General features: G+C 42.7%; 1 long non-coding RNA gene across 1 annotated transcript; it reads left to right on the forward strand.

The window, feature by feature from the left end:
* The first annotated feature begins 3,935 nt into the window (after positions 1–3,935).
* Positions 3,936–19,760, forward strand: LOC147583557 (uncharacterized). Its single transcript, XR_015243176.1, has 5 exons — positions 3,936–4,159; positions 5,788–5,951; positions 8,506–8,756; positions 12,790–12,912; positions 17,048–19,760. It is a non-coding gene; the product is annotated as an uncharacterized LOC147583557 (long non-coding RNA).
* The last annotated feature ends 1,213 nt before the right edge of the window (positions 19,761–20,973 follow it).

The raw sequence follows: 20,973 nt of genomic DNA on the forward strand, positions 1-20,973 counted from the left end.
CCTACATCAGAGCTCCTCGCGCGTGGCAGTCTGGACAATTCATCCCTTTAAGGTAGTGGGTAAACCGGGTTGTGTCGTTTATTTTATTTTATTTAAAAAAAAATTTTTTAACGTTTATTTATTTTTGAGACAGAGAGAGACAGAGCATGAACGGGGGAGGGGCAGAGAGAGAGGGAGACACAGAATCGGAAACAGGCTCCAGGCTCCGAGCCGTCAGCCCAGAGCCCGACGCGGGGCTCGAATTCACGGACCATGAGATTGTGACCTGAGCTGAAATTGGAGGCTTAACCGACTGAGCCACCCAGGCGCCCCCAGGTTGTGTCGTTTAAAACTGCGGTGACCACATTAGCAATAAGCGTAGATTATGTCTTGTACTTTTCTCAGGAGTCTTCAGCAGTCACCCTTCTAGGTGTAGGACTAGATTATTTATTCATTTATTCATTCAACGTTTTGGAAGCTCAGTTCTCTGGAGGACGGCAGTTACCTTTCAGACAAAGGGGTAGCTATTGAGCTCTACTGTTCCCAGGCTTTTCATGGTTCCACATCGCTTGGAAAAAAGGCTGCATTTTTGGCCCTTCACAATCTAGTCATCATGTGCCCCTGAAACCATAGATGCAGGTCATCTTTGCTCAGAGAGCCTTGCAGTAGACACACGGTGACAGTTACCTCTTTCCTAACAAGACTTTGCCCTCCCCTAATCCTAATACTGCCACTTTCTGCGTGTATCAATCTCTGGAATATGGACACACTTCCTTGCCTAGTTATTTTTCAAAATTGGGATCAGGTGGTCCTTCTTCTGTAACCTGATCTTTATACTAAGATCAAACCCTCCTTTGAGCTCCCTGTGTATTTTTTCACATTACTCTTATTAGACTTACCATGTCATAATTAAGACATTTTGTATATGCTCTTTCCTTTCTTACACTGTAAATGTATATTCTGTTCACACTTTAATCTTCTCTGCCCCCAAACAAACTCAGTTCCTCTCTTGTATTCTGTTGTGAGATCAAATGTTTTTTGCAATATTTATTACGATTGCAATTTTATAGTTACTTGTGTGACTTTTGGATTAACTTGTGTCTTTTTTACTAGGTCACGAGCCAAAAGGGCAAGACAGATTTTGCTCGCCAACTTATCCCTACTGCTGAACACTGTCCCTGATACATGATAGGTGCTAAAAATATTTAGTGAATAGATGGGTAAAATTTTGTTGAATAAATGAGTGAATCATAGATAATAGAATGTTAATCCCCTTCAGGAATGTTCGAAGCTTAAGAAGAGAAGACAAGAGAAGATAATGCTTTCTTCTACTGGAATGCACTCGCCTTGTCAATAACAGTGGAATTTTAAGGTGAGGGGCGACTTATTTTTTTTATCATATATTTAAAAACATTTTTAAATGTTTATTTATTTTTGAGAGAGAGAGCGAGAGAGGGCAAGTGGGCGAGGGGCAGAGAAAGAGGGAGAGAATCGAAGCAGGGTCCAGGCTCCTAGCTGTCGGCACAGAGCCCCACGCAGAGCTTGAACTCATGGAGCACAAGATCATGACCTGAGCTGAAGTCGGACATTTAACTGACTGAGCCACCCAGGTGCCTCTCCCTGCAAATGTTTCTCAGATCTCCCTGCCCATCCCACTACTTATGCAACTACTGGAATTTACGATTACCTAGAGAAACTGAGAGATTAATTTCAAATTCTGGGCATCAGAAAGGATTGGATTTGCCTGTCGTATGGTAGCCTTTGGCATCGACTCCCTTGTCAGACAATCTTGTGAACTGTCAGGGTACTCCCGTGCATTCCGTTCCTTCTTTTGGTCAAGGTCTTGATGGTAGTTGACAGTTAAAGCTGAGCTTTACCCAACAAGAAGGTTAATAAACTTCAAAAATGAGTCCAGTGTTTTAGAGCTGCTAGCTTATCATTTAATTATCTCTCTGCTGGTTGGCATTGAACTGCAGTACAATGGTGTGTTTTTACCCCTGGCCCCTCGTATGAGTTCCTGTGGAATCGCAATTTAAACAGCGCAGCGTGCCAAGTGTTACAGCCCCCTCCCTTCCAGTAAGGGCCTAGCCTATATTAAAAATCGCCTCTGCTCTACCTTTCTCCCTACTTCACTTTGATTGTGTATGTTTTTTCCCCCTTATCACAGAAGCAATACACATTTATAGGAGGGGGAAAAAAGATAAGCAAAGGGAAGAAAATAAAAACACCAGCAATCCCACCAGGCAGAGACAGACACTGATAACATATCAATTTATATCGTTAGAATCGCTTGGGGAGCTTTTAAGGCATACCAATGGTTGTACGTCACCCCTGGAGTTTCTGATTCAAGTGGTCTGGAGTGGGCTTGGGCAGGGCTCATTTTTTAAGGTCTGATGTGCAGGTGAAAACCACATGTCTGGACATGTAGTATATCAAATGTATATTTTACCAAAACGGGCACTCTGTAATACAGTTTTATAACTTGATTTTATCATTTAATAGTTAATTACTAATGTCTTGCAATAGAAGGATAAGATATCTAACCCGTCTTTTTCATGGCCTCGTAGTATGGTTTGACTTCCTTAACTGTTTCCTTGTGGTTGGATAGGCAGGATGTTTTCACCCCTTTGCAAGGATGCAGAGTGCAGGAGTTGAGGGTGGAAATGGAAGCAGAGGCGGCTTTGGAAAGCTCAGTCACTGGTGCAGAGAAAACGAAACCAAGCTCATCTTGGGTTACGACGGATGACACAAAGACTGGAATTCCTTGGCTATGGAGCTATGATTTTCGGTGGGGAAATCTCTGAATAATTGCTTATTAGCCCGAGACATATCCAGAAACTCATTCAGTTACTTATTTCCCATTCATTCAGTTATTCATTCATTCAGTCAACACAAACAGAGCATTACATCGGGCCCCCTCCCCACACTGGGAATACAAGATGGGTAACATTTTGTTCTTTACCTCAAGGGGCTTATTATCATAAAAGGGCGGAAAGAGATATCCAAATAGCTACACCGGTATTTACTGAGCCCTTATACTGTTCTGGGTGCTCTTTTAAGTGAATTTCCTCAGTTAATGTTCAACACCACCTGATGAAGTCACTTTTATTATCCCCTTCTACAGGGGAGGAGACTGAGGCCCCGAGAGCTTACGTTGTTCAAGGTTAAAAAGCCAGTGAGGGACAGAACCAGGAAATCAAGCTGAGGCAGTTTGGCTCCAGGGTCCAAGCTTGTAACCCCTGTATGCTGCTGCATTGATAAACATGTCAAAGGACGGTAGATACCATGATAGGATTCATGAAAGAGGAAGTGGTGAGCTTTAATGTGGGAAGGAAATAAGGAGGAAACATTTCAGGAAATGCTTTGGAGCTCAGAAAAACGATTTCAGTTTCTAAAGGAAAATACCATGAGAAGGGAGAGTAGGTAGACGTGTGCTCTCCGTATCCCCAATGTTGTAAATCCTGTTTGTTGAGAATATTTTATTTCTGGGGTACCTGGGTGGCTCAGTCGGTTAAACATCTAACTCATGATTTCGGCCCAGGTCATGATCTCACAGTTTGCCAGTTCGAGCTCTGTATCGGGCTCCACACGGGCAATGCAGACCCTGCTTGAGATCCTCTCTTCCTTTCTCTCTGCCCACTCCCCACAAATAATTAATAAATAAATAAATAAATAAATAAATAAATAAATAAATAACTTTAGAACATTTTATTTCCTCTCTACATCTGCTGTATCTATAGAAAGACTAATTGAGGTAGTCTTGTCGGTCTTGGATTGTGGGTGAATCCACTGATGCATCAATCCCTGGGACACTGGAGCCATCAGGCTGAGAAGGATGGGGCACCCGCAGTGGGAGAAAGGCCACGCTTGTGGCCCTTTGTCTAGGGGCGGGTGAAAGCGTGTCACAAAGGAATGGGGGGTAATGTCACGAAGGCTTTCCTCCTAAGGGAGGCCCCTGAATCAAGAGCACACAAGATAAGACTGGAGAAAAATCTAGTTTTTTGTTAGGTCTGGGGAGACTGCTCAAGGAGTTCTGATCAGTAGATTTATCTGGAGAGGTATTCCAGAATGCCTAGTGTTAAATTCCACATTGCTTTAGGTCCTTGGCTGTCTGGAGGAGGATGCTGGTTAGAAGAAGAATCCCCTGAACTCATCAAGCAAAAAATAAGCACAGAAGTAGGTATGGACAATAGGGGCAGAAAATCACAAGTGAGGATTAAAAAGCAGACCATCCCTGGGGCGTTAAAAAAAAAAAATCCTTATATATTTCTATACATTTTTAACAGACTAGGTTCTGGTCTTTGTTCTGTGACCGTCTGGATGGGTTTGTTTATACAAACATAAAAGCAGGAGCTGTAGAGATGTGAATTTCTCTGTTACAATGTCTTGGGCTGAAAGTAACACAAGATCCTTCCCCAAATGGACTTAAAGATTTTAAAATGTTTGCTCAGGAAACAAAGTCTAGAGGTAGATGGACTGCAGGGTTAATTGATTCAGCACTCAAGGAATTTAGTTTTGTTAATCAGTGTAAGTAATGCCACACGCTATGTATTAGTCTACGTGCGCTGTTGTAAGAAAATACCATAGACCGGGTGGCTTGAAAACCACAGACATTTATTTACAATTCTGGAGATTCAAGATCAGGGTGCCAGCATGGTCAGGTTCGGTTGAGGACCTTCTTCTGGGTTGCACACTACTGAACTCCTTGGATTCTCACATGGTGGAAAGAGAGAGGGCTAGCTCTCTAGTCTCTTATAAGGCACCAGTCCCATTCATGAGGGCTCTACCCTCATGACCTAATCACCTCACCAAGGCCCCACCATCAAATACCATAAGTTTGTGTATTAGATTTCAACACATGAATTGGGGAACGATACAGTCAGTCTACAGCATGCTTTAACAAACTAGTCCCGAGATCTCCATGGCTTAACACAGTACAATACTACTGCTCATTTGTGTAAGTACTCTATGAAAATAGCTACTTTTATCACATCCAAGGACCTTGGCTTCATCTATGCTCTAGCTCTACCATCTTGAAGGCTTCAGAAGCACCCTAGCATGACCCAACCTGCAGATGGAGAAAGAGAAGGAATATGGAGGAACAAGCAGGACATTTTAGAGTCCAGGTCTAGAAGCTACAACTATCATAGTCTATGGATCAGGACCCAATTCTTTTGACACTGTCTAACTTCGTGGGAGGCTATTCAGTGTGATTTGCTATATGATTGGGAGGAAAAGGAAATGGGTTTGGTGAACTCACTATGTTATTTCTATCTCATTGGTTCTTTCCATTTGTCTGCGACCATTCTCAAAGTCACTTTCCTCCTCCTTCTGGTGGCAAGATGCCTGTAACAGTTTTAGGTGTCATATCAAACCATCATGGCTGAGGGAAGAAAAGAGACAATCTCTTTTTTGGGCTATCTCCTAGGAATGAGGACACTTTTCGTATGAGCCCCTCAGGAAACCTTCTCTCACCTGTCTCTTGGCCTGGATTGGGTCACCTGCCCCTACCTATGTTTGTCAATCATTTCTTTGATAAGTCAAGCCTGTCCTCAGAGTTGGGGATAGGGGAGGTCCTCTGAAGCACATGGTTGCTTGGATAGATGAATCCCTAAGAATCTCAGGATTCTGTTAGGATTCAATAGAGGGAAATGTCAATTATCCACGCATCAGGGTGGTGTATTCTGCAAACTTGGAAGGAACTAAATTGATTTCTCTGGGCAATGAGTGTAGAGGGCACTAAGGAGGTGGACTGGTGATCTGACAAGAGTTCTGATCTGGTTGCTCTCTTCATCCCTTGTCTTCTAGCAAATCCTTCCTTGCCCTCAGGATACTTTTGTAGAAACAGGAAAAGGGCTGAGTTTTTTCATCTGAGTTGACAAACAGCAAAAGAGAATATGGAAGTGGAAGCTGGTGATCGAGGAGAAATGAGAAATGGCCGAAACCATTGGGAAGGCATCATAAACCTTGGTGTAAGACTGATCTGCCTTTAATTCATTCTCTGTTTTTCTCTCTCTCTTCATCCTATCCATTCATTTGTTTATCCATCCCTGGTACTGGTTCATGTCCATGGTATATAAATGTTAACTCCCTGCCCTCAAGCAGCTCACAGACTGTGAGGGAGACGTGCAAGTAGTCATAATATTGGGATCCAAGTGTTCACAAGATGCTTGAAAGCAGCACAGAAGTGTACTCAGTCCAGATTGACAGGTGACCCAGAAGGTTTCTGAAGGCTTAGTAGGAATAATGCACGCAGAATGGATAGACTGCAGGTGAAGAATGATACTGGGTAAGGACCCTGGAGGCTCCAGTTTATGCAGAGTCCTGGGGTCAGGAAAGTGAAAGGTACCTTAGGAATACTTTGAGTAGTTAATCATGGGCAAAGTCAGAACAATGGCTGCTAAATGCTATGAAGCATAACAAGGGGCTTGTTAAAATGCACTTAATGGAACCCATCACAGAGATTCTAACGAGTGAATCTGGGGTGAGATCCAGGAAACCAGCATTTTAAAGAAAAGTCCCCAGGTAACTCTAAGGACAGGTCATTCTACAATCCACTATGAAACAAGGGTGTTGTGTGATGTGCTGGACGCTCGGAGAAAAAAAGCCGTGGTCTGTTGCTACTCAAAATGTGGTCCTTGAAGTCCTGGAGTGTCACCTGGAGCTTGTTAGAAATGCAGAATCCCAGACCTCACTCTAGACCTTCTGAATCAGAACGCACATTTTAACAAGACCCTTAAGCAGTCTGATGAACGTTGCAATTATTAATGCACCTCTGTGGAATTTGGGGGGCAGGTGCTACAAGTAAGTGGTCTTGTCGTTACTGGTTAGTTGCTGTATCTACTAAGTGATCGCAAGCCACTGAAAAGGTGCGGTTTAGGGAGTGGTGTGGTCAGATTTGTTCTTTCAATTGGAGATACTAATCGAGTATTTCTGTTTTGCTCAACATTCTCCCTATATTTTCCCTTTCTCTGTGTTCCCGAAAGTAGCCGGGCCTTTGACTTTTCCTTCAGCCTAGGTTTTTACCTCCATGATTGAGAACCAGTGTTGCCTGAAGACAATGCTGTTCTTGCCTTTTTGAAAGCCTAAGCTTGTAAAAGATATGGGACTAAGGGTCCTAGCTTATAGAGCCGAGGGAGAGTGTTTGAGGTCAAGGATAGAGAATAAGGGAGTATTCCTAGGAATTTGGACGTACCTAAATGTGGTGAAGCTCACTGGGGACTGAGATGGGGCAGATCCATCCAATGCCCTATTCCTGGGTTGGGGAAGAGTGATGTGTACACAGCAAACCCAGAAAAGGACCATAAGCTGAAGGGGTCTAAAACTAGTCCAAGATGGCTATGTCCCCAGCAAAGCATGGCAGCCATAGAGTCTCCTTGGAGCAGTGTGCATAGATGCCCTAGCAGATAAATAGACACGTCACCCTCTTGCTTGGGGTTGGGTAAGACCTTGGGAACCGGGTGTTTCTGGGAGGGCAGAAACACCAATGATGACCAAGAATTTCCTGAATTCTTGAAAAGCTAAGCACTGGGAGTTAGACGATTTGATTTAAATGAATAAAAAACATAGAATTTCTTGTCGTCTTGAAATGAGAGATGAGATGCGACATTTAGAATGTTCCCCATAATGCTTCTTTTGTTGTGAATTTCAGGAGAGGCAAAAAATTATAGTGATGTGAACACAGTGGGGTTTTTTTTCTTAGAATGAGAAAAAAATCACAACAAGTAACACATTTCAAAAAGCTGATAGATACCACAGACATCACACAAAATCCAGAAAAAGAGCATTATACTTTTATTAGTTAACTGCCTGACATATCTCCATAGTTGAAGAACTTTTCATATGATATCTTATCATATTTTTTTCATAGTTTATTTATTTATTTTGGGAGGGAGGGAGAAAGAGAGGGAGAGAGCGTGCAAACAGGGGAGGGACAGAGAGGGGGCTGGGGGAGAGAGAATACCGAGTAGGCTCCATGTTGTCAGTGCAGAGCCTGACGTGGGGCTCGACCTCATGAACCGTGAGGTCATGACTTCAGCCAAGATCAAGAGACAGACGTATACCTGATTGAGCCACTCAGGCACCCCTCATATTGTTTTTAAGGAGAGAATAGAAAGATATTAGAGATTCAATCTCTTCTCTTGCATATTTGATCAAAATTTGATTTTTACTATTTGTGGCTTATAACGGTTATTTTCACCTTCACACATAGCAAGATCATACATTGAAAAAATTGTTTTAAAAATTGTCAAATTTGGGAAAACCTCTATTTCTTCCATATTGTAAGCTATACGAATAGACAGAGTGTTTTTCATATGAGCCTCTGGCTCTATATGTTTCAATGTTTTGTTTTTTTTTTTTCTTTTTAACATGTTTGTGCTGTCAGTTACTACAGGACACATTCATACTGAGATATGGCCTCCGGCTCAGGGCCTGCACATCACTACATGGAAACGACTATGAACCACATAAATACAATTTACTAAACCCAAATTAAATCTGTCTCCAACTTTAACACAATTCCAGAGGTGCTCATGGCCATTCCAGTACTTCAAATGAAAGCAGAAGTGTGAAGGAAGCCACATGGAATGAGACAGAAACACAGGGTGCTCAATGGCAGAGTTTAGACTGTTGCCTCACCTTCTCAGTAAAGCAGAAACCTTCAAGAAGCCATCGGAGCTCTCTCCCTCTTTGGCGTGGGAAGACTCAAGACAACGCATGCTGTAGTCATTGGTGCCGCCACGTTCCCATCATCCATCTGCCCTCTTTTCTCAGCTGTAAGTAACATTTCCAATAATGTTGGATGTGCTCCCCCCCCCTTTATCATTTTGTAGTTCTAGAACGACAGGATTGTAGGAATTCTAAACTTGCAGCAGTTTTCAGCCTTTCTGTTTTCCATCAGGCAGCGCTTGACTCTTGCTTGGTGGAATATCCAGGGCCTCCTTGCACATTTGAGTTTGGTATTATCTTTGAGTATCTCTCATATCTTCTACCGGGTGGTTACCCTGTCTCTCTGGTTCTTGAGTTAAGGATGACCAATACATGCATGCTTATCTGGGGCCAGCTCTATGGATGACATCACATACCTTATGCCTGCATTCATCTTACAACTACATATATGTGTAAAATGTCATCTCTTCCATGAATCCACTCTCTCGTTCTCTCCAAGAGCAAAGGGATCGTGCTCTTCTGAATCTCCCTTCCTGTCGACCAATAGTAGCTGTTCTCAACCTTGGCTACACATCAGAATCACCTGTGCGTTGTTTAAACCAATCACAAACAGGCAGGAATTTACCCCCAGTACATGGAATCGGCATCTCGAGAGGTGGAACAGAGGTATCTGCATATTTTTAAAAACTCTCCAAGTGATTCTGATGCACATTGATAGCTAAGTGCCACTGGTCCCTGTCTCTTGGGGGCTACTTTTTCTTCCCCTCCTTGTGAAGCCGTTTTCTGTGGATGTCACTCTTCTCTCCTTCTGGATTTAAAACTCGGGATCTTATCAGTCTGTGGCCCCTTTCCTAATAGTTCCTGCACCCCAACACATGTACACAGTCTCTATCGGTGCCATATACAAAATAGGTAATGAAAAAAAAAAAGGTAATGATTGTGTTGACAAATGTGATTATTATCCTACATTTAACAGTAATAAATACTGCAGCCAAAGAAAAACGTGCACGGCATCTGATAAAGGAAGTAAAATAATCTTAACATCCCAAATTTTTAATTAAGGAAAAAGTTGCAAACATCGAAGCCCTAAAAAGTTCATTGAAGAAGACTTCAATGAAATTTTAAGTTTAAGTAAAAAAAAAAAAAAAAAGCTTTTTGAAATTGCAGAAACCTTTCATGTTCTTTAACAACAGATCAGTAAATATCAGCCACTCAGAAAAGACAAAAAGCCCCATACATTCGGTGTCCCTTCCAAGAGAAATCCTGTCATTTCTATCCAGGGCAGGCTACTTGATGTATGAAGTGTGTTCCAGTTTACTTCATGAGATAGTCAACCTGGCCTTTCAACTGGGCCCAGCTGGAGATCTGCACGTGACTCCAAGATGAACAAAATGCACACACGCCTTTCCAGCTCACTCTTATCTAAAATGCCACCAGGATTTATTCCTCTGGCTGAAAGCTCGGTGCCATGATCGAAATGCAAATCCTAGCTAAGAATGTCCTGCTTTGCTGCCCTGAACACTGCTACTGTCTTGTTAAATTCTCCCAGAAGCCTGGGAAGAAAGGCTTTACAGATGAAGAAACTGACAGAGTGAAGTGTTGGATTTGAACTCAGACCATCTTGGGGTTTATGGGCTCTGCAGTCTACCAAGATTTTAGGAACTACTGTGATTCATCAAGCTTTTGCAGTCACTTCTCTGCGTGACCACGTTTGATCAGCTGCACGGCTGAGATTTAGTTTTGATGGGTGGAGGGAATTGCTGGGTCCAGAATTGGTGTGCTTGGGAAGGGGGGTGCCAAGGATCAAGAAAGGGGAGCCTCATAGTAGAGAGGTGAGAAAAGTTCTTAGTCTCTCCTGAAAAATGTCACAAAATGGACCTTCCCAGTCTCATCTTGTGACGGTCTCCTTCCTGCTTATTTGATTTTAACTCTGTGTTTATGTCTTTATTGATTTTCACCTTTCCCGTGTCTCCCATTGGAAATGATTCTCCTCTGCTTCCCCCCTAGTCTCCTAGCCTACTGCTATCAGGGTCCCCTTCTTCATGGAGAGTGAAAGTTCTTCAGGGAAACCTGTCCCTCCTGCTTAACTAGGCAAGACAAACCTATCACAATCACAACCTCTTAGAGCACTTTTGCTGGTCTGTCATGGAACCCTGATGGGGTTCTGTGTGAAACAATAGACCAGCAGGGGGCACACTTAAAACAAAAACAAATACTACAAACGAAAAACGAAAACCAGGAATAAAAGATAAATGGAAAGGGGGCTTCTGGTTGTTCAAGACATGGGGAATGTCCACAGCCTTAGGCAAAGCTGAAACTCCTGGCCTGGGTTAAAAAGAGCTTGTCAGAAAGCAAAGTCTGGCCTAGGAGGGGATGAGTCAAGGGTGGAGAAGAAAAGCACATGGACTGGTTTTTTAGGCCCCCCTACTATGTACTCAATCCCCAGACATCTATCATAGGCCAATGTGTCTATCTTGAGATGATCACGGAGGTGGGTCTGGAGTTTACAAACCCAATGGAAATGGAACAATTCTCAGAAGTGCTGTCACTGGAAGGGTGACGAGAACACTTCCAGAGGCTAGTTTATGCGGTCTCTTTGTGTGTCATCTTATCTTAGAGGTCAGCTTGGCTGCATCCTCTCTGCTTCAGTGATTTATAGAACATCCAGAGTTTTCTGGATCACTTTCCTACCAATATCTCGCCCAGAGAGCTGAGTAGTGGCTAATCAAGAGAAAAATACCCAGGCCCAATTTTTGAGGTAGGAGTAAGGGTTTGTGCGTTATTTGATATTAGGGTTCTGCCCTTACATTACTTATTCTTTGCAAGTAATCTTTTGCAAACCAGAAGCACTGACCATCAATTTTATGAGATACACTGCTCAGAAGTCTCCAGAGCATGCCACCATTTTTTTTTTTTTTAATTCTCTGATCTGTCTCATTGAGTTTAGTTTTAGGTTGTGATTGGAACTCCTAATTAATCTCTGCAAACATGGAGATGTGGAAAGGAACTCAGCAGAAAAGCAATTAAAGAGCTCTCTATGATTGTTTTTCCCGTTAACCAAGTCTATTGAAATCACTAGGCCAGCTGTGGCAAGTCTATTTAATAACTTTCTTTTCATTTCCTGATTTCTTACTCAGTTTCTCCTGAACTCCTCATTCCTGGGCAGCCTGGATTATTGTTTGCTATTTCCGTCCATATGCTACTTTAAAATAATCACATGTGGATTTATGTTGAAGTCTGCCCCTTAGAACTGATTTCCTTGGCCAGCAGTTAGCAATGATGGAAACCAATGTAACAAAGGCCTGAGATAAATGATGAAGGATATAAACAAGAAATGCATCTTCCCCTCCCCAGCATAATGTTCAATAAGGTGCTGAAATAATAAATTTTATTTTTAATTAAAAATAAATCTTTCCCCGAAAACGCCCCTCATGTAGCGAGGCACAAGGGGGCAGTGTTACGTCAAATTACATTAAATTAAACTTCACGAAGATGTGATTCCTTGTGGAAACTTGGAGGGATTAGATTAATCATGATGTTGGAAATGAGAATCCCTTGCTAGTTACCGAAAGAATGTGAATTATGCAAGAGGAAAGTTCAAAACCCATCTTCCAGTGCTCAGATCCATGGACCATGCTTCATGTTAGCCAATAGACAGATCTGAGAAGAGGTGAGAGATTAATCTTCAGCGACTGAGCCTTATCAGGGACTTTGCAGGCCATGACACTCTTGAATCCATTCCTAATGGCCTTTGGATTTTAAAAGTCATGACAATATTTATAATTTGGTATTGTTCTAGAGAGCTCTAGAGAGATGGTGCTAGGCCAAAGAAAAGGTAGGGGGTGGGCGGGGGGAGATAGTTGAGAAAAAAAACCTCATTATTGCAAAGGTTTTGTATCTCAGTGTTCTAGGGTCAGTGGACTTCAGGTCTTCCCTTAAGCATCTGGGCAGCTGAATGTGATTCAAGCTCCCAAGATGCATTAGTGTTTCAGGTTCTACAAGGTGCTAGCCAAGGGGTATGATTGGCCTTGAACGAAGTGGTCTTCATTGTGTGGGCTTTGTCCCTATTTGCATGCCTCATATTCTTCTGGTATCTTCCTCCTTCCCTCTGGTTATCATGATTTTGTTTTCCCTCCACAGGATACTTCCATCTACTCCTTGATGATTCCTCAGAAAGTCTCTTCGTCATCTTGTGCTTCATTTCTACACCTATAGAAATTGGTCAGAATGAAACTACAAAGTTTACACATGAAATAAAATGAGGTGAGTCTTTAGCATAATGACTGGCACATCTGTTTTTTAATAAATGGTAAATACTTGTATTATCACTCTGTTTCTTTCAGTCTGTGATATGAATGATATCACTTCTCTCATAATTTTAAGGTATTTTCAGCATCAAAATATCCTTATTTTTTTTTTTAATGTTTAATTTTTTTTTTTTTGAGAGTATGAGAGTGAGAGAGAGAAAGCACAAGGAGGGGAGGGGCAGAGAGAGAAGGAGACACAGAATCGGAAGCAGTCTCCAGGCTCCAAGCTATCAGCACAGAGCCAGATGCGGGGCTTGAACCCACGAACTGTGAGATCATGACAAGCTGAAGTGGGACGCTTAACTGACTGAGCCACCCAGACACCCCTAAAAAAATTTTTTTAGAGAGATTTACTAAAATTAGGTTGATTCTGTAATTGCTAACTTATCATTCAAGCTGGGACACCTTTGAAAGTGAAAGGTACTGCTATTAATAATTATGCTAGAATAACAGGCATAAAGCTGGACTATCTTAGCCAAATCACGATGAATGGTCATGGTATTATACAGGTTTTGCTGAAGCAATAAATTCAGATTAGAAATGCAGGAAGCCTCTCAAATGAAGCTTTATGATCCAAGCATGCAATGAGAAATGTCCATTGCAGGAATTGCAGAGAGAAGGAAACATAGCCGTTGGAATCCTTTACCCAATGTCACTGGAATAGAAGCTTTATCCTTATGGTTTTTAGTATGAAAGTCTCCAATACCAACAAGAAAACCATGCCTATGTCAAGCCTCCAGCCCAATGCTTCTTAGAATCTAGGGCCTGTTTCTCCTGAACCTCTCTCTCTCTTTTTTTTTTTTTCAGGCCAGTTTTCATAGCCCTGAAAGTTGGGTGGGGAGTTTTGATTATTTCCTAGCACCTGGAGAGTTTGCAGGTCCTGTTGGGTATGGAGCTAGGCCTAGGGATAGGATACCATTGAAATATCACCTACTCAGGGTAGGACTGTGGGAACTCAGGCCAACTCAGTGCCCCACCTCCATGGTGCCATTAGGTTCTGATTACATTAGATTCTGATCACATTACATTCTGTGTATTGTCTATTGAGGACAAGAAAATCTGTTTCATTCATCATTGTCACCAACCTATGAGGACAGTGCCTGGCACATAGTTCAATGTCCTTGAATTAAGGAGGAAAGAAAATAATGATGTAAGCCCCTGAAGAGTTGGAAGGAAAAGCTGCCAACACCCAGAAAGGACACACAGGATCCTTCCAAGGATCCAATTTTTATAATTATAAAAATTATAATTATAGCAACTAACCATTTATTGTGCTCTTACTATGTGCCAGGGCTTGCTAAGCACTTTACCTTGTGATTTCATTGAATCTTTACAATAGTCTTATTTCCGTATTATAGAGGGGGAAACTGAGGCGCAGAGATTTTGACAGCTTGCCCCAAATCATATGGCTGCTAAGTCAATTTAGACAAATGTGAAGGCTTCAGACAGAGCTGCCAAACGAGTTTCTGGGAGGTAAAACAAGGCAGGGGCTCTCCAAGGTGGGTGAGTGGCACTTCCATACTAAAGCTAACATGAAACCATCATTAACCCAAAATTCTATGATCATTTCCTTCTAAAACACGTAGACCTATCCATCAAGACATTTACCTGTTCTTTCTCTGTTCTCTGAGAATCTTTTTTTCCACATAGTTTGGACTCTGGTGACGTCTCCACTTTTAAATGATTTCTCTCTGGAGAGGTTACTTGAGTTCCTTAAAAACAAATCCAATACTGACTTAGCAAGTGCGACTTGCCACAACTGGTAATGCTTGTGGAGTTGGTGCAAAGGGTTTTGAGTAGTTAAGAAAGATTTCCTCTAAGTAGAGAAGAGAAGTCATTTACTTCTCTGGTGGGTATTTGCTGGTGAATTCGCACTAATCCTACTTGTCTATTACAGCTTCTCCTTGGGCACTTCCTGAGAGCCAGGTACATTTGCCCCTTTCCTTTGTCTCACAGATTAATGGGCAGTGGCCTTACAATGTGCTGGTTCCTTGCATCCCTCCTGCTGAGTCAGAAACAATCTGCTAATAGGACAGATTCTAGCCTTTTGCAAAGATTCTTGCCTGCTGTTTTGACACCATTCCAGGACATGTTGTTGGTGGGTAGGAAAGAAGGAGATACGGGCAATTGGAATTGTTTTCCCAATATTATTTTGTAGCCCAGATATCTTAAAAGAGCGAGCACATTGTGTTTGGTGTGTGTTTGGTGTGTTTAATTGATCATTGTAAACAACAACAAAATCAATATTTTTAGTCTGCTCTGATTGTATGCTTGACAGATCCTATTTAAGAATGGTCTAGGAGTTAAAACTTTATAGTTAAAGCTCCCTGCTATTTAGAGGATGGAGTATTTTTTTCCTGCACAGCATCTGTTTTATATCCCTCAGGATGATCTAGGTATTGACGCTATAGCAAACAACCCAGTATCTTAATAATGCCTAACAAGAAAGGTTTATTTCTTTCTTAGATGCATGTCTATGGTGGTTTGTCTGGGGGTTATTCTTAGACATTCTCTCCGAGACCCGGGTTGGGGAGGTTTTATCTAAATGCATGCTTCCTTGGTCACTGCAGTAGTGTGAATAAAATATGGAGAATCAGATATAGGCCTACAAAGCTTCTTCCAGTAGTGACACGAGCTCATATTTTGTAGGCCAAAGCAAGCCACTTGTCCACATCTAAATTCAAAGAAACTGGGAAGTATAAACTTATCATGTGCCTTGAAGGCAGAAAGCTAAAAATACTTGGTGAACAGCACTAATGGCCTCCATACCTTCTTTTTTCCCCATCAACTTTTTATCATGGAAATTACAGACGCATAGAAATATTGAAAAGTTATATCTTGGAGTGAACATCCATATACCTTCTACTCCTAGACTCAACGATGGTTCAGTATGGGCATACTTGGACTCTTCTCTTTTTGTCTTTGTCTATCTGTTGGCCTGGCTCTTTCCACTTTGTGTGTGTGTGTGTGTGTGTGTGTGTGTGTGTGTGTCTGGCCCTCTCATAATGGTAAAATACATGAGTTTTGTTTTGAGAAAACAGATTTCCCATCTATTTTTTAAATAAATTTTTAAAAATGTTTTTATTTTTGAGAGAGAGAGAGAGAGAGAGAGAGACTGACCAGGGGAGAGGTAGAGAGTGAAGGAGCCACAGAATCTAAAGCAGACTCCAGGCTCTGAGCTGTCAGCACACAGCCTGATGCAGGGCTTGAAGTCACGAGCCATGAGATCATGACCCGGGCCGAAGTCAGATATTTAACTGAGTGAACCACACAGGCACTCCTAGATTTCTCCTTTTTAATCATGTAATTGTAGGACACTGACAACTTGACTTCTCCCAAGCTCCCTTGTAGTTGCTGCAAGAAGAGACTCTTCTTCCTTGTCTGGCTCGTGCGTTATGAGGAGGTGGTGTTCGAACTGCTGTGGCCAGTTTGCGTCCATGAAGAGAGAGCTAGGAACCACTAAGGGCTCAGCATGGGAAGCCTGAGGGGAAAGCCAACAAGGGAGGAATCAGACTAAAGCGAGAGGAAGGAATAGGTCCTTGATGGTGATGTTTGAGTCTACTCTGAAATCAGGTTTACTTCTGGGCTTTTCATATGGGTGAGAAAATAAATAGCCTTTTTAATGTCTACGAATGTAAGTAAGAGACTGGAGGAGAAGACCCCTGTGAACACCATGGCATCTAAGTTGTGTTATGTGATACGTGGCTTGTGAATGATGACTGACTACATAAAACTCGTCTAGCACATCTGCCTTCCTCATCTACCATCACCCATTTCATGATAATACAGAGTTACCATTTGTTTTTTTTTGTTTTTTTTTTTTCAACGTTTATTTATTTTTGGGACAGAGAGAGACAGAGCATGAACGGGGGAGGGGCAGAGTGAGAGGGAGACACAGAATCGGAAACAGGCTCCAGGCTCCGAGCCATCAGCCCGGAGCCTGACACGGGGCTCGAACTCACAGACCGTGAGATCGTGACCTGGCTGAAGTCGGACGCTTAACCGACTGCGCCACCCAGGCGCCCCCAGAGTTACCATTTGTATAAACAAAACTGTCCTCATCTAGGCTTTTGATTTCTTATATTTTTCAGGATATTTGAAATTGCAAGTGGCCAGTACAAGCCAAACATGGCTCATGTAATGGGTAAGCCTGGTGGTGGTTCATGCTTCAGGCATGACTGGCGGAATCCGGGGGTTCAAATGATGTTTCCCTCATCCTGCATGTGGGCTCTCCCCTCAAGGTAGGGAAAAAATGAGCTCTAGCCATCGCAGAATCACACTGACCCAGTTAAACTGTCCCAGAAGGAAGAGGTACTTCTCTCCACCTGTGTCCATATATGCCTTCAGGGAAGGCGCCTGCTCAGATCACTTGCCCTTCCTCTGTCCATTGCCATTGCAGAGGAATCCTGGAATAATTTTGTTCTCGTGAGCAGGGACAACATGATTGACCACACGTGAAATAGGTGGTGATGGTGGCGGCTGTCACTTCCAGAAATAAGGGTGCCAGTTAGATGAAAGCAATGGGATCCTCTCCATCCACCCGCGTACCCATGCAGCAAGCTACCCAGACAAGTGGGCAGTCATTCACTGACAGCGTATTGTAGCCATCGCAGTATGCTAAGCCATGTCTGAGATTCCTAAGGACAGTGAGACACAACTCACAAATCAAGACGGCGCGAGGTCAGAAGGGCTAAGCGGGGTAAGGGAGACGGTGGAAAGCCTACGAACGTTCAGCTGAAGGAACTATTCCCTATAGCTAGGGGAAATTGGAAATGACTTCTCAGAGATAGCATAGTGATGTAGTGCATGTGTTACTGGCACTTAAAAACTAGGGTTTGATTCGTGGCTCCTCTAGTTATTAGCTGTGTCACATTGGCACTCTTTAGATTCGCTTCACTGTCTCCAAAAGGGGGGTAAGATAGGATCTGCCTCATAGGGACATGGTGTGGAGATGAGGCACGTGTGAGCTTTTAGCATCACGCCTGGTGTGAAACAAAAGTTCAACGAATGGCAGATGTCATGGTTTTGTTGCAGTGGTTTTGAGAGCTTTATTTGAAAAGTTGCACCTGGAAAAGAAATGTGGCATCCTTAATGACATTTGTGAATGTCCTGAGGGTACTGAAAGCTGGCACGATCACGAAAACACCCGTGTCTTGTTTGTAGGAATGAGGGAGGACAGCGTCCCTGCTTTTCATGATGGACAGTAGCCGCATGGTGGGTGGCAGCTGGATTGTGTCATACCCAGTTGTGTGCCTGAGACTGTGCGTTTCCTACTGAAGAGGACAAAGAGACATCTAAAGAAAAATAGACGTGAATCATAGGGAAAAGGGCACTGGGTCTGTTTTGGATTAGTGGAGAGGAAATGGGTGGAAAACATTTGGTTGTTTGAGCATAAGAAGAGCTATTTAAAAAGTCCCAGGTTTGTGTGTTCTCCAGAATGTTTCTTCCTAGTAATAAAGCCTGCGAAGTCATGTGACACAGGAAAAAAGATGTAATTTGGATTTGGAAGAACGGGCTTTAGCCTTGACCCGACCAGGTTCTGCTTTGTGAATGGGGGAAAACTCACCTAGGGTGGTCAGCCTCATTTTCCCCACCGGCAATTCAGGGTGATGCTCTGCCTTCCTCGCAGGGTTTCAGCGGGCACACGGGGGAATCAAGTGACTTAATGAAATATACGTTGTTGGGGGAGTCGTTAGCACTATGGGACAGTGCAAGGACTATTAGGCACAGGGTACAAAGGAGTGTGTAGTGAAGCCAAGACGGCACCAGGACCCCATATCACAGTGTGGGGCTTTTCTACCTGGGGTGTGTACCAAAGCCTGGAATTCATAGTCCCGTCTTTCGGGATGACTTCTTTGCCATGAGGGCATTTCGATATTGTGTTTTTCATTTCGTTGAAAATCTAACAAAACAACGTAAGCATGTTCTACATCATCTGGTTCCCCTTATAAACAAGTATTGCCATGCAGGGCCAGTGCCCACATTTGCATTGGTGTTTATAACTGTGTTGGAGTCAAGAAGAACTACTTTGATTGTCCCAGGCTAAAGAGTGAAGGCAGACTTTATACACAAATTATAAATCCCTGCCAAGAAAAGGCTATGTAATATCATGGGGTACTGTAGGAGCAACGCGAGGAAATTTGCAAGTGGTGATTTAGGGTCAGCAAAAGCCTCTCTCATATTACGATTTGCATTAGTATGAATTTTTAGTTTTGTTTGGATTTACTTGTTTATAGTCATGATATTTATCAGTAAAAGAAAGGCTCGCCTGGTTTCTTATTGGTATTGTGTTAATATTGTAATAACAATAATTATCACTTTAAATTTTTTTTTCATGTTTATTTATTTTTGAGACAGAGAGAGACAGAGCATGAATGGGGGAGGGGCAGAGAGAGAGGGAGACACAGAATCCGAAGCAGGCTCCAGGCTCTGAGCCATCAGCCCAGAGCCCGACGCGGGGCTCGAGCTCACGGGCGGCGAGATTGTGACCTGAGCTGAAGTCGGACGCTCAACCGACTGAGCCACCCAGGCGCCCCAATAATTACCCCTTTAAAAGTTATTTAAGCAAAGTTTGGGGATTGGCATGACTTTTTTTTTTTCATTAAAAATGACGCTTACGATATTTGTTTGAGAAACGGTATTGTTGAATGTAAAAGCTTGAGCTTGAAATAAGCACATGAAAAAATGCTTAATATTATTGGTTACTGGAGGCATGCAAATTGAAACCACAGCACAGTATTACCACATGTCCATCAGAGTTGTTACAGTGAAAAAGACTAACCCATACCAAGTGCTGGTGAGAATATGGAGCCAGTAGAACTCTCGTGTGGTGCTGGGAAGAGTGAAAAATGGTGTAGTCACTCTGGAAACCAATCTGGTAGTTTCTCGAAGAGTTAAAGACAATTAACGTATTGACCCAGCCATTCCACTCCCAGTTTTTTACGCCAGAGAACTGAAAGCATATATTCACACAAAGATACTATCTGAGTGCTCATAGCCGTGTCATTTGTAATCGTCTCAAACTAGAAATAATCTATATGTTCATCAACAGGTCAGTCGATTAACAAATGGTGGGATAGCTGTACAACGGGTTATTATTCAGCAGTAGAAAGGCGTGAACCATTGATACACCCTACAACATGGATGTATCTCAACATCAATGTGCTGAGTAAAAGAAAACAGCCAAGGGGCGCCTGGGTGGCGCAGTCGGTTAAGCGTCCGACTTCAGCCAGGTCACGATCTCGCGGTCCGTGAGTTCGAGCCCCGCGTCGGGCTCTGGGCTGATGGCTCAGAGCCTGGAGCCTGTTTCCGATTCTGTGTCTCCCTCTCTCTGCCCCTCCCCCGTTCATGCTCTGTCTCTCTCTGTCCCAAAAATAAATAAACGTTGAAAAAAAAAATTTAAAAAAAAAAAAAAGAAAACAGCCAAAAAAGGTACACAGTTTATGGTTGCATTTATATAAAACTCTAGAAAATGCGAATCAGGGTGTATGTAGGGACAGAAAGATCGGTGGTTGCCTGGGGGTGGGGTGGGCTCAGGGAGAGAGGGATGACAAAAAGCATGGTAAAGTCGGGGAGAAGGATCAAATCTTTTCTTGATTGCGGCCATGATTTCACAGATGTAGACAATTCACAACTCACCACCTCATCCCCTTTAAGTACTCATATTTATCTTATGTCAATTATAGTTCAATAAAGGTGTTAAAAAAAAAAACCCACAGTGTCCCAAAACTTGCCACCAGGCAGGCTTGGTTTTTAATGTCAGCTTTGCCTCTCACTATTAACGTCAGCGTGGGGAAATTACTTCATTTTTTGAGCATCAGATGTGAAATGGATATACTACCTACCCCAGAAGGCTGTCATATAATCAAGTGAAATATATGTGCCTTCTAGCAAAGTATTCAGTACGTACTGAATACCCAGGACGGGGTATTATCCCCACCCTGGAGTGGGTATTGTACCTAGCAGAAAGCAATGTGGGTCATACGCGTAAACATCTACTCTCTGATTTCTGGAGATC

This window comes from Puma concolor, chromosome A2, assembly GCF_028749965.1.
Source record: "Puma concolor isolate L17-30 chromosome A2, mPumCon1.1.hap2, whole genome shotgun sequence".
In the NCBI taxonomy this organism is placed as follows: domain Eukaryota; kingdom Metazoa; phylum Chordata; class Mammalia; order Carnivora; family Felidae; genus Puma; species Puma concolor.